We start from the raw sequence: 15,515 nt of genomic DNA on the forward strand, positions 1-15,515 counted from the left end.
CAGGTGGTCAAAGTGGTTACTCTTTATTGTCACTTTTGCTGTCAGGATATCCAAACTTCAATATAGCAGGGAATTTTTCTTTCTTTGACTTCAAAATATTCAACATTTCAAAAAGTTCTGAATCTGTCCTATTAGACCACTCTGACCGTGGAAAATATATTTTTTTTCTATATTGAAGAAAATAATCCAAAGCTGGGTTCCAATTGGGCCTTCCAACAAAAACAACAAAGACTGTCTTTCCTAATGATGAAAGAAGAATAATAGAACGTCTTTAATATTGACAGTATTATTCAGACATCAGTGTTCCACTGAGGTTTTAACAGACTGCAATTTATTTATAGTATTCCAAGATACTGGCCGGTTTGGAAAAGATCATCTTAAATCTTCGGAAGTTTTGGGTTAAGTTTAAAAGTATAATATCTAATGAGGTTATTTTAATCATACAGACAATAAGAATTTGGCAAGGAAATGTTGCTGGTTGATGATCTTTATATCTGGTGTGATTACTATGAAAAGACATAGGTGACCACAAACCTCTGTCTTCAGCTTTGTGACAGAAACCAAAATTAAAAATATTAAGCATAGATCAGAAATCTCAAGACAAAAAACTTTAAATTCCATTGGAAGATGATTCTAATGTGATAAAAAAGCAAAACGTAACATCTGTCAAGAAGTAAGAGCATTTTGCTATTTTCTGCACATGCCATAAGAATATGTAAGCAACACATATTTCATGGGCGATTGATCAGAGATTACAGTTTCAAAGAGGTGTTTTTACTTTTGCAGCTTCAGTACGAAAACTCAGGTGAGAACTACGTATGTAATACCAGTTTTAAAGAAAACATGCAAAATGGGGGAATGGTGTTGCTATGTGAGGAGTTTTTGAGCCAGAAATACAGCATGTAGAACAATTTTTAAAAGATGTGATTGATATTTATTAAAAAGTGTTTCTTTATTGTTGTTATGGGCCATAAGTTTGAATATATTTCCTTCTGCAGTGTGCAACACACTGACCAGCAGTGACAGCTCTAGAAGAAATTTGAAAATTCTTCTGACAAGCATTTTATTTGTACTTTCTGAGGGAGCTTAAGGCACTGTAGGCTATATTTTTACCACCTCCCTGTATTTTAAAAATGTCTATTTTTGCCCCTTTTTTAAGTTTTGTGTGTGATCTCTTTGATTGCTTAAGTTCAAATCCAAAGACACTAAATATGAAACTTACGTTCAAAGTGAAGTACCAAAAAGGTTAGAACATGCATGTTATCTCTTATTTAATAACTCATATATCTAAGAGCAATGGTGTCTATATTTGCAACTTTACTTTGAAAGAAAAAAGTAAACAGTAGTATTTTTTTCAGTAAGAATAGTGATAAAAAAGGGAGAAAAAACCAGCAAAACACTGTGAGATCAGCAAAAAACACGACTACAAAAATACTCAAACTTGCCCTATTGAACTTCTTTGTTTGAAACAGGAAAGCTACCCAGGCTTATATATTGCTTTATGGATACTTTTTCAATTAAAAAAATTCCACTTGTCATAAACTAGTTTGGTTCTAACCCTGGTTCTTCTCTATTTTCAGACTCTGTTTAGTTCTGATTGGGTTAATAATTTCTAATAAAATTTTAATTGGTCTCTTTCACAATCCTAAACATTCTTTAAATAGCAGTCTTATATAGTTAGAGTGTATGCTTTGTTGTAATTGAAATTACAGTTTTCAAAATGTTGAAAATGTGCTTTGCACAGCAAATAGGTTTAAAATATCTTACAATCTAAATTGATTTTAAGTCTAAGGTTACTGTGCCTGTATTGGGTAAGCAATTCTGTAACTGAAAAGAGACCTCTAGGGAATGCGAAAACTAGAAGAGGCTTTAAAAAATATTTTCTTTTCCCCTGGAATTTTCTAGGATCTCAAATTTTCTTGTTCATGAGGGTAAAATGATGAAGATGTTCACAAAAAATGTGTGTGAATGAATGACTGAGAAACATTCCTAGACAGTCCCTTGTTGGAGCAGCCAGCCAGGTAGGCAGAATGTTTAGGACGGCTAAGCCATTTGAAGGCTGGTATAGAACACTTCAGTTTCTCCTTTTTGAAACTGTACATGCCAGTATGGTAGTTATGCAGTTAGGTCACTCCTCTTGGCTGCAAAGAAACCCACTTTCATATTCCATCTAGGTAGTCTATTGTACCAAATTGTGCAGGATCAAAAACTTCCTTACCAGATGTTACATCTTAAATTTATGAAAATTTTCATGATTAGAAATCTAATTGAAATATGTATTTCTCCATAAAAAAGAAAGTAAAATGGCAGTTCCGAGGAGAAGAAATAAAAGACTAAATTGAATTACAATCAGTAACTATGATTAGATTCACATTTCTAAACTGATGTTGAGAAAGTATCCTTTTGTAAAGGCTCATCCTGATTAAGGCTTTGAATAACAATTCATTTTCCTGTGTCTTGAATATTCTTTAGATTTTTCCTGAAAAAATAATTGCGTTGGATAATATTTATTTATTTAAAATTTGAAGCTACAGGTTCACTTTCAGTAATAAGAGGGGATTTATCATCAATATTCTTCAAGAAAAAAAGATCACATGGTAAAGAAAAGAATATTGGCAGTTCTTTGACTTATAGGCTCTTTTTTTTTTTTTCCCCACCATCTCTGGGTGTCTGGTGAATGCTTTAAAAGATATCTGTAGGTTTTAAGGCATGGCACAGATAGAACCTTAAAGAATAAAAGTAATAAATTATTCTAATGTTCAGGTACATTGAATGCTTTTGTTTTTAAAATAATACAAGTTGTTTGCACAAAGGCCATTATAAGTTTGTAATGAATGTGTGCAAGCATAGTTCTACTATATCTTCAAAACTCAATTTTCTAAGAGAAGAAAATCCTTTCTAACTAATGTTTCCCATTTTAAGAAGAAAATACTTTCATATTTTTGAATTTTGTCACACTTGTGGAAAATTTTGTGGAAAGGTACTAGCTGACATTGTATTTCTCCTTAAAGTTTATTATATTCTAATTTTCTGGCTTTTACTAGGAAGACAAACAAGCTGAGTGCTTTGGCATTGCAGCTTTCTATAACAAAGTTAGCTTCAAAATTATGTTCCTCAAGAGGACATAATTGAACCAGAGAGTCATGCTTCGCATAAATGATTGATGCGAAAGACATGCTAGATAACTTACACAAACAGTCCTAACAGCAAGCATTTTAACCTAAACCTGTACTTTTCCAAGTAAGTGACAAAACCACTACTTACAGCTCCACAATAGGTTTTGTTATTTTTTTTTTTTTTTTTTTTTTTGTGTGTGTGTGTGTTTTTGTTAGTTTTGTTTGTTTGTTGGTTTGGTTTGATTGATTGTTTGTTTGTTTAGGAGGTTTTCTTCCTCCTTAATTACCTTTTCTGTGAGCAGAGACAGAAGGGGAAAGTACCTGCTGTTACAAAAGCCTTTAGCCCCTCATCAGAGAATTCATATGGCAGGGTATGGTTGTACATCTCTTTACATATTTTTTCCAACTATTCTTGAGATACTGAAGAACTAAAGAACTGAGAGATTACATGTCCTCCAGCCTTGAAGGAACACCGTGCATGTTTTTAGAAGTCCAGACTCCTGTTTCCAACTTTCCATTTCACAGTACTGGAATATGCTGGCTGTAATTGGTCACTGAACTGCCTGAGATAGTTTTAAAGTCCCAGTCCCTTCTCACACACTGTAGAAGGAAAATCAAGGTCAAACATGTTGTCCTGGATTCTTCTTTGCAAGCTAGGTCCACATTTGATACATGTTCGCATTTTTATTGGATTTGGACTATAAATCTCTTTTAAGGTATGCATTTATGGTGACATAAATTTTACCTTCCAATCCACTTGATATCAACAGGAGTGGTCAAAACAGCAGTTGTGAAAATTTGATACTCTTTCTTTTATTAAGTGATATTTTTCAGACTAAATGTGAATAAATGACAATGACTGTGTTAATCTGTTTATTCTAGTATCCAGGCTGAGGAAAAGAACTCAGAAAAAGAACAATTTTATCATGAATCTCACATTTTATCCTAAAAAAGGGAAAGATGTGATTTTGAGATCAATCTTTTTTAATATCTTTGGTAGATCTTCTAATTCACAAATCAGTATTAAACACAATGTAATTAAGAAAAATCTCATTTTTCAGTGACAAGTCACGTATTTTCTCTCTGAAACTCACCAAGGTATGTATGCAAAAAGGCATGCGATAAATAACAGGAACAGGGGCTGGAATTAAAATATTTGATCCAAAGATAAAAGCTATGACATTTATTATGAAGAAAACTTAGGTTGTTTTCCAGCTCCCAAATGAGAACGAACCACACCTGTTATAAAGGGAACACAGGGATGTGTTTTGAGGAATGAAGAGCTGCTCTGTTACCTCAGGGGATACAGGTTTGCCTATTTTTGACACAGGAGTATCTATGAAGCTAATACTTTGCATTAACACATAGAAACAACCCACTAAAATTTGGTGTTTTCCTGGAGACTACATGCGAACTGATAGAATTACAACAGTTGGGTCAAACTCCATTTCTGATAAAAATAGCCTTAATTCAAAAGCAATGTAGCTGACAGAATAAAATGTTGACAGCAATAGAAGTATCAAACTCTCACACAAAGCTATTTTTAACCTAGCTTTTCAGAAATATATGATTTATATAAAGAACTCTGAAAAACTCATCACCCCACCAAGTCTATGTTACTGAATCTGCTATCTTTTGATATTTAAGTTGTCCAACATATATAGACAGAAGCACCTCAAATTATGAACAGATACCTGTAGGACCAGAATTACAGTGGCCTATACTTTCTAAACTATGATAACAACATTTTTTGCTTGATTTCATCAGAGTGACAGTTACGAGTGACAGTGTAGTAACCTATGACCAATCCAAAAAAACATGGAAAGATAAGCATACCTTTCACTGCATTATTTAACATTTCTTGAAAGAAATAATTAAGGAAAAGAATGTAACACATTGGAGAGGAAAAAGCCCTTTGTGGATTGTAATTCCCTAAAGTAAGCAGGTTCATTACAAGCTTCATAGAGAATTGGAACAGAAACTGTCAAAACTTGTAAATAAAGATAGCTGACTTGATCTCTGCATCATACCAACCCTAGGTTCCTGAAGTATCTGGATCACAGATTTTGTGAGGTCTAGTGAAGTAGCACTACATGCCTCTTCTCATTTTTTTAATGGCTGAATATGTATTTCAAATCAAGCTTAACGGTTAGGAGACAGTTTGTTTCAGTTATTACCTGCTTACCATAGAGGCTTACAGTATAGCAACAAGACAGTTGCAGAAACTGTAAAGCAATATACATTCAGATGTACATCTTGCTACTTGCATGTGTAGGCACTCATCTGCCTATGAAACCCCAGCATTTTGATAACATAAGAATTGGGTATCCAGCCTATTATGCTCATTCTTTAATTATCAGTCAGGTTTAAACTCAAGCTATGTGTGTTCAAGAAATATACGAACTTTGTATCTAAATGGTATTTCCTATGACATTTTTATAATGATAATGAATAAGCTGAGATGTCAAATTACCCTGTTGATATATTTTGCAAATATATTGTCCAATGCTATAATTTATTTGGCCCTCTATTGCCAAAAATTGAGGAATGCTTCAGACATTCTGGTGATAAGCAGCATATAAGAGCTGAGGACTCATGTGTTATTCAAATCTGTCTATTCATATTCCATCCTTATGTCATTATTAATCCATGTGGTTCGCATATCTGGTAACATAAGAGGTGGTGAAATAAAATAGAAATGCTACTTCTGCTGACTTTGTGTAATCCATCTTTCATTTTAGGACTTTATTCCTTCATTAAGTTCCACTAATGCATATAGTATTTTTCAAAGCTTGACTTTGTATTTGGAGCTCTGGTTTAGCAGAAAAATATACTGTTTCTTGTGTGTCTCTCTCTCAGTAAAATGCCACGGGCATTTCAAGAGAAATAAATGACTGACAATATTTTGCATGTTCTGTTGGTTCCATTTCTTTCCTTTTCTATCCAGACTAATTTCCTTTCTAAACTACCTCCACATACATGCATGATGCAGATACCGAAGATCTTGGCACAAGATATGCTTGTTGATTGATGGTTGGGACCTATCAGTCTATCTGTAGTGCTATGCTAACACTTCTGAACATAAGCTAGTGCCAGTGGAGGGATGCTTGAAATGTACTTACTTTTGCCTAGGGAATGAAATTTAGTAGCAACATTTAAAAAGATGGATCATGTTATCCTCAGCTGAAAATGATTTTAGTGCTATTTGTATGGGTTCCGCATATATACGGCTTATATTAAGACAATGTTCTAGTGCAGGAATATGTAAGTTACAGAGTTAGAATAAACAAGTCTTCCTACCATAATAGGAATGAACAGTTTACATGCTTCTTTAGTTGTACATATAAATTCTGTTGTAAGTCAAACTATTAAAAAAAAAAAACAGTATAAGTGGAGAGTAGAGTTCCTTTTTTTTTTTTTCTTCAGTATTTGATGAAAATTTACGAAAAATAAAATTCTGGGGAAAGAACTAAAAAAAACCTGAAAAATAAACAAAAAATTTCTTAATATATTTTACCTTATAAATCCTGCATTTTCTTCAAGACAGTTCTAGTCACGGTCAGGAACTTTCCAATTTTCAGTGATGAAATTGAATATTTGGAGTGGAAACAGTTTGCTAATAGAGGCAAACTTGGGATACTCATTGATTCAAAGTTGTTTGTTAAATTATGACTCTTTGTCCTGGTTTTGTTAAAAAACAAGTTTCTTTTTTAGTGAATTTGCCTGTCAGCTAAAGCTTCATATTAGCTGCATTTTCCTGGAGAACCAGATACATGTTTTGGTAAACATAGCAATGGAATGCAAACTTATTGATAAGGACAGATGGACATCTCGCAAGAGGGGCAATGAGAAACCGGTGACCAAGAAACTGACCAATGGTGTATAACGTTCCGTTCATGTTAATATTTTGTATAAAAGTGGGAGATCATGTGGATCTCGTCCCTTTTTTCCCTTTTTCCTTATGGCCGACATTAGGAGAGGACCTTGCTAGTCGTCCCTGCGAACTGAGGCCTAGTGACAGACTGAATCCAGCTCTGGTTGGCTGCAGAGTCCAATCCAGGACTTTGGGTGCCGGCTCTGCAGTTGCTGAGACTTTCAAGATTGGTTTTGTATATTTTGTCTTATTTTCTCTATTCTTATTAGTAGCATTGGTAAAACATCTTTAATTTTTTCCAACTCTCTTCTCTCTGTCCTTCTTTCCCTCCCGATCACCTGTCCTGAGTGGGAAGGGGGGAGAGGGAGGGGCAAAAGGGGGAAGTGGGGGGGAGAGGAGGTTAACAATACATCTGCCATGGTTTTATTGTCACCTCGCAATCTAAACCCTCGACACTCTTAAAAATGTGCTTCTAACCTCTTTTATCTTTCTTTACAGTATAATTCCACATCCCTCATAATATAATATTAATGTCTATATTTATATCAATATTTATATTATACTAATTATATTAAATATTTTATTATTATATCATTCTATTCTATTCTATTCTATTCTATTCTATTCTATTCTATTCTATTCTATTCTATTCTATTCTATTCTATTCTATTCTATTCTATTCCATTCCATTCCATTCCATTCCATTCCATTCCATCCTATCCTATCCTATCCTATCCTATCCTATCCTATCCTATCCTATCCTATCCTATCCTATCCTATATGGCACTATATATACACTATAAGCATTATATGCTTACTTGTTTAGGATGTCATTATTGTTTTTCCTGTGTGACTTCACATCTTTAATCCAGCCAGATGATGGCTCCATTTGGGTGGAATTTGTGTCTAATTCCTAATTGTCACCTCAGACATGTGCATTCTAACAACCATGTCTGCATTTTTGAACTAGTATTCCCTTAAACTCCATATCTGCCCCTTAATAATTTTAATGTATTTCTGTTCTACTCAAGGATTATTAGATGTCCTTTTTAGGTAAAGGAAATACTATCAAGATTTTTGTCTTGCAGTATTCTGTCACTCCTTTATGTCATTTTATCTTGTTCCATTTTCCAACTTGTTCATGGAACTCTTAGGAAGTGCCTCTACTCTCTTTGTGTGAAGCCTCCCAAAAGTACCTGATATTATTCTTTTACATACAAGGGCTTAAAATATCCCAGTTTAGAGGCTTAAACATCCAAAACAGACAATCTTTAGTTTTAGAAAATTGAAAACGTTGTCAGACTGACAGCACTCCATGATAACCTTTGTTTCACATGTTTTTGAATTACTTGGCTTGCTCTGCCAACAAATATGCACTTTAGCGGTAAGAAAAGAAGGAATAGTTACCATAGTAACTGTCATACTATACAGCATGGTGCTTATGTTACTGTGCCTCTGAGACAAGACAAAGCTGCTTTCTTAATCCCTTTAGTGTTCCTGGCTGAATGGTGCATGCCTAGTAAAGTGGCACTTGTATGTCCCTTGGCTGTACACTCGATTTTCCATCTCCTCCTCAGTAAAGTAATGGGCCTCCTATAAGCAGTACCAGATAAAAAACAAGTCCAGCATTCAAAGACAGAAACTTAGCACACTGCCTGAAAAACACACAACTTTCCCCCAGACTATAATGACTATGATTTTATGGGCTTTTTTCACATCCTCCTAAAATCTTTAAACACTAACTGGTGTCAACAGAGATACAATGAACCTCGTTCAAAACATAGGAGTTGTCTCAGTACAATTTAATTTTTCCTAAGATAGTTTTATGTATTTAGTTTGTTGCTCACAAGAGTCAGTGAATATCTGGGACAAAATTAAATAAACCTCATAAAATTAAATCTTAGATGATTATTTGGTCATAGATTTTGATACATTTAGAGTCTGCTAGATTTCATCTAACAACACGAAATGACTGAAAGTTGTGGTCCCAGTGGGGTGGACAGCTTCAGATGAATACTGTATTTTGCAGCAGCTTTGTAATTTTTTTTTATGTTCATGCTATTTCATCAGTACTTTGTATATTGCCATTTTAATTTTCACTAGAGTGGAGACTGGGATCCATACCATAAGAAAATGCTCCAGCAATTCAAGGTGTAGGGAATTCTGTGGAAGAGTTTACTAAACATCTTCTGTTATTCCATAGTGGATAAGACATTTCAATATGCATTCAGAAAGAAGATAGACTGAAAAATTAATAAAGCCTAGAAATGCTGACTTTGCCTGAAATGTGGGGCAAGGGAGTATTTGCTCCACTGAAAATTCAATTGATCTCTAGGAAGTGAAACAACAATAACTATAAATGTTTCCATGTTTTAAATGTTCTAATGGAATTGGTTCAAAACAGTTACATCTTTTGACTGAGTTTTTAAAAGATTTCTACAAAAAGCCTCCACAATTTTAGCTATTATTTCAGGAATTTTCATCTTTTCTCCTGTGTCTGAATCATGATGCTTATGCTACTTTCTCAACTGCCTTTTCTCTCATACTTTCTTTTCTTTTTACTTTGGTTGCATCTTAATTTAGAAAGGTACTGTAGCACAAACAAAAATTCTCTTGAATGGATTAAATTGCAGCTTGATCCTGAAATGTTTCAGTTTCCAGCAGTCTATAGTGAGAATGTTCTCATCTTACCCAAACGCCTCTGTAGTGGTAAACAGCTGTAGATCATGTACAACGTGTAGATGATAGCTGTGAAAATGCTTCTGCAAAACCTAGATTGATGAATCTCTAAGCAGTAGCACAAGTGAAGTTATAATGGTAGTATTTCAATGTTAAGACTGTAAGTTATAAATAACATCTTTAAGATTCTTTAAGATCTTATAAACTACAATGATTTAAATTTTTGAACTTCCATATTTGCATACACAGTTTTAAAGGTAAAATGTGGCATTAGTGCATCATCAACAGCACCTGAAAAACAGGTCCAACAAATACTTGCTTTGTTCCTGTATAGCTTTCAGCATCTTCTTTTGTTTATGAGTGCGAGATCTTTGCTTTGACTTACATAGAACACTAAACATTTGAATGAATGTATGGAATTTTATTAGAAACCATAAATAACTTTCATAGTTAATGGGGAAAAAAGTATGATATATATATATATATATGTATTACAATTTTATACATTTTTAGTTCAATATTAGAGTTTGCATGACTTTTCTTTCTCTTCATGGAATTTATTGGAGAATGGAGGGAAGCACCTTCCCCTAGTGCACCTTCCCACTGCTCCTAGCCAGGGGACAGGTCAGGACACAGGGAAACTGCTGTCTCTGGCTGGGCTGAAGTGGGGTCCTTGGCCACAGGTAGGAGTGGGGAGAGGCAATTGGGAGGGGGGAAGGTACAGTCAAGACCATTATTTGCCTCAGGGACTTGATACTTTTATTCATGTAATGTGTAGATACAAAGAATATTGCCCATTGAGCACATTTCCTTTCTTTTGTTAGTATATTTAGTTAATGATGTAAAACTGACATTTTAAACAAGCAATTTTCATAGCATTAATTCTTAATTTGAAATATTATTTTATTCATAGGTACTTTATGGACATCAAAACATAAGTTTATATGTTTCTCCAAATATGTGAATATTTTTCTCTTTTTTCCTTTTAATAATTCATAGTTATAATAAATAATATATCTATACCTGAAAAAAAATGTAATACCTTCATTGTCAGTTTGCCAATGTGAAATTCTGAAGATAACACTCTATCAGAATATCTTAATTGAATTTGCTTTGGTGTCTCTGTAACACTTAGCACAACACAGTAATTGTTTTAAATGCACAGGTATGTAACAGTTTTTCTTCATGAGCATATCTTGTTTACATGTGTGCTTTTCCAATGAAGAAAGCCAATTAAAAAGACAAAGTACATCCCACTAATGAGTTCTAAACTTCTCTTATCAAAATCTTCTGTTCATTTATCTAAGCGAATAAAAGCCAAAAAGGAATAACAGCTGTTGATTTTTTTCTTGCTTCCTCAAAGCTGGTGGACTGGAGAAGTGATAGATTTATCTGTGCAGACACACCAGCATATGGCTATTACTGTACTATGTTATGGTAAAAGCTCTATCTGCCACCATACTATGAAAGGACTATAACTTCTTCAACTATGGCAAAGTTTTTGACATAGCCAAGATTTTGAAAAAAGTAATGTAAGAGAATAGGAAATGTGTGTGAGCACAGATGGTGAGGATTTTCCACTACCAAAATGCAGAACCTCTGAGATGACAAACACAAGTATTAACACCTCACAGGACACTATAAACGTTTACTTGACCAGGAAGGCTATCTTGTTTTATAATCTGAAGACTTTTAATGAATAATATGAAAGCATAGTGGACTTCAATTTGAAAGAACTTTTGTTTTTAAATAACTCTCTTTCTCAAAAAAAAGTAATTATCATAACCAATGGGATTTAAATTTTAGGTCTTATCTGAAAGAGCATATCTGCGAGAGAATAATGTTAACATCATGTTGATTTTCATGAGCACTAGCCTAATAGAAAAAAAAAAAAATCAACTTTTTCATAACCATGTCACTTACTGCAACATCTGCTGTTTCTCTGAAAGTATTTTATATGGGTTTGACCTGACCTCTTATTTTCAGCATTTTAAAATGCTTATTGATATATTGCTAGTCAAAATATAATGGTTCACTTTAATTTAGTGCATCACTACTGAAATGTTATAACCCTGAAATAAAATTTAATTGAATTTGTATAAGGCTAATCGTGCAAAATATGAATAACTTCGTAGATGAGTTACGTTAAAGATTTATTTGAACAACTCTTGATATATTTCTCTTTATCCCTGCTTTAGTGTAGATAGAAAGCAGAATATTAAAAATGAAGTAATGGAAGCATAATTAATAATTCTAAAAATAGATTTTGAAATATCACCAAATAATACAATAAATATTGCTATTTTATACCATTTGTATCATAGGTTAAATGAGTATGGGTTTTTTTTAACTCTCTTCAGGGCTTTTATGCTTCTTTCTTGGGAAGTACTTGTGCACAATAAGAGAATTTCAGTTTCTGATAAACTGTTTAAAAAATCCCCCAAACATATTTTTCTGTATAATAAAGGGGAAAAAAGATATCTAATTTGAGAAGGATTTGAATGAGTTATTTGAAAAGTTATGTTTCACATAATGTGCTCACAAATTTTCTTGAAACTTCACTTAAATAGAGAAGAAAAAGTTGAAAGAAGCCGAAAATCTTTAAAAGTTTCAAATCTTTAAAAGAAATAAAGGATTTGATTTTCAACAGGATATGAAATTTCCTAAAAAGGTTCTATTCTTTCTCTTAAAGAACGATTTTCATGGTGTAATGTCTTTCTAAATGTTTTACGTATTATACTTTCTTGACAAGTTCTTTGTGCATTTAGCTAGGTCAATTTGAGTCATATTTGTTTTACTATTTACAGTATTTTACAAATAATTAACCCACAAGAGAACAAAGTAGTTTTAATCTCAGACAAGTAAAAGTCAGAAAAAGATTGCAAAAGAGTAAAATATTATTTTCACTTCCAGTAAAATGAGGACCCAGCTGGGTGCCCATCCTGCACTCTCCAGCCAGTGCCTAAAGAGCCATCCCCAGACTCAGTGCCAGTCATGCCTGTGCCCAGCCTGGTACATCTGGCAACCTGGGCTCTCATTAAATTGCAGCAATTCTTTTGGCCCTTATCCTAATGATGAATGTGATAAATTAATAGGAAAGATATTTCTTCAAGAAGAATGATTTTTTTTCAATTTAATATAGCTGCCTGTTTTGGAAGATCTCCCGTCACCCTGTGAACACAATCTGTGTCTGTAAAAGCAGTTCTGATTACTTAAATTGGAATACAAGCATCACATTATTTGTCCTTACCATTACTTTTTGAGATGTTAGAGAAGTCATTGCTGGATATACACATAGCCCTTCTATCACCATGGCTGGGTAGACTCTTCATCTGTTCTACCTATAGTGTTCAGTGGGAGTCTAAAAACTTTACACAGTGCAATGCCATTTTGGCACTATGCCTGCTCAACTTAGTGTATAGAAGTTAAGTGGGGTATCCAATATATGAGAACATGCAAAAACAAGGATCTCTGCTATTGCTGGGCAAACGCTTCATCAGGGAAAGCATAAGTATTTTGAAGTAACTGAGTAGTTTGATGGAAGTTAATGTAAATACAAATATATTTCCATTAGGAATCAGACGTAGAGATACCGCTTGCTGGTTAAAAAAAACCTGACGGAATACATTTTTCAAGTCGTTATTAATTCCAAAAAATTTGAATAGATGAATTTATTTAATCTCACTTGTCTTGTTTTTATTTTTTAATAGCTTTTATTTTTCCTGGAAGTAGTAACAATAATCTTCATAGCCTTTTCCAGTAAAGAGAGAAGTACCCTCTATGTTTTGGTGTGGTGTTTTGGTTTTGTTTTTTGTTGTTGGGGGGTTTTGTTTGTTTGTGTTTTGTGTGTGTGTGTGTGTGTGTGGTTTGTTTGGTTGGTTTTGTTTTGTTGTTGTTGGTTTCTGTTTTGAATAGAGGACATACATGCTTTGATCGCTCACAGAAATCCTGTGGCTGAGTACAAGAAACTTAGTACCATCATGTCCCAGCTAACTTAGAGAATTGAGCATTTAGGTGTTAAGAAAATGAGAATAACAATATTGATTTTGTATGGTTAACAATCTACCCCATTATCCTGTGTCTCACAAAGAAACTAAATGTATGCACATTGATGGGTACTTTTATTAGAGCAAGAACATTGCAATAATATATAATATTAATTCCTAACATTCTCCCAGTCTCCAGGTATTTTGAGGTATTTTCTGGACCACTTGAGGTTTGTATATTTGTGAAGTCCTTGAATGTCTCTGCCAACTATTCATCAAAGGGTCCCATGAAAGTATATAGGATTTTTTGTTGTTGTTCTGATCACAGCTCTTATAAATAGAGCCAAATATTTAGGTGCTTCGAGCATTTGTTCAAAATGGTTGTCTCCACTTCAGCAAATGCTTTATTGCTTCATGCCTTTTAATTTTAGGATTTTAGGATTTGGTTTTCTGCCACTGAAAGAATAGGGACTTTGTAGTAAGTTGTGTAATAGTAGCATAATAAATTGAGTAGATAAAGGTCTTATACAAGAAAAGGGAAAGCTAAGTGTAAGGTGGCAACAGTCAGGGATAACAGTGTGCTAGTAGGCCTGACAACTTACACCTCTATATACATTCAAAAAGCAACTCTAAGGCCTCCTGTAGAGCTTTTTTATCCATACGTATCTTTGATTGACACCTGCAGTGTGGAATAGGACGGGGCCTGCAAAGTGCTGACATGGTCAAGTTAGAGAGGGAGAGGTCTCTGCTTTTTCTAAGCTTTCCATATTCAAGTAAGAAATCTAGGCCTTCATTTTATGTTGCCTTTTGGAAATCTAGTTGATTGGGGTTTTGTTGCTGTTGGTTTTTGTTTGGTTGGTTTGTTGTGGTTAGTTGGTTGGTTTGTTTTTATTTTGCTTTGTTTTGTTTTGTTTTCCTGGACTTGAACTATCCAATAGGAAGAAATTGTCTCTGTAACATGAAGACAAAATAATGTCCCAGTGTTTTACAGCTAATAAGCATGTTTCCCTATCATCATTGTTTAGCAAAACCCACAGCAACAAGGGACTTTTACTGTTTAAAAATTTTGTCAACTATTAGATTAGTGTCAGATCTGTGGCATTCCCCATGATTAGCAGTAAATAGAGCTGTTAAAAAAAGCTGGTATCTATCTAAATATAAATATTTATAGGGGTTTTCTTCTTCACTCCTTTCTTCTTCAGTGAAGTAATGACTGAGAAAATAATACTATTTTTCCTGTTGCTCAAGTTAAACTATAGAAGTACAACTTAATTAAAAAATACTTTTGGCAGATAGACTAATTTACATAAGGGTTAGATAGGTTAGAAAGCCAGAAATAGCAGCTGATACAGAATAGAAAATGAGCTGGCTTATAAAGAAAATGTATGCCATGCCAGTATGACACTATGTCAGGAGAAAATAAAAGTACTGCAAGGAAAGAGGGTCTGTCCTAGATAAGTAGGAAGAATGTTCAGTGAAACAACCATGAAGGGCAATAGAAAATAAAATCAATGAGAATAAAAATAGGTCGCATAACAAGAACTCAGATTATTTTATTACCAGAAAATTAAGGGAAAATTAAAAGACTGCCATATAGTTATTATTTTCACAATGGTTAATTTCAGAAATCATGGAGGTTTTTTAGAAATTAATTCTTTCCCTTCTTTTTGCTGTCAAGTAGAGGACAAAGGTATTTATTGAAACTTTGTTGAAAACATTTCTATCAAAAGCAGAGAAGAGTATTTATCCTAGCTGTGATATACATTTGTTTTCCTGTGAGCAGAACATGAAAAAAAAAAGTTTTAGAGGCACCAAAAATCCTTACGCTTTCTTAGTAACTTGGTGGTTACTACTGTCAAA

Source organism: Columba livia, chromosome 1 (assembly GCF_036013475.1).
Source record: "Columba livia isolate bColLiv1 breed racing homer chromosome 1, bColLiv1.pat.W.v2, whole genome shotgun sequence".
In the NCBI taxonomy this organism is placed as follows: Eukaryota; Metazoa; Chordata; class Aves; order Columbiformes; family Columbidae; genus Columba; species Columba livia.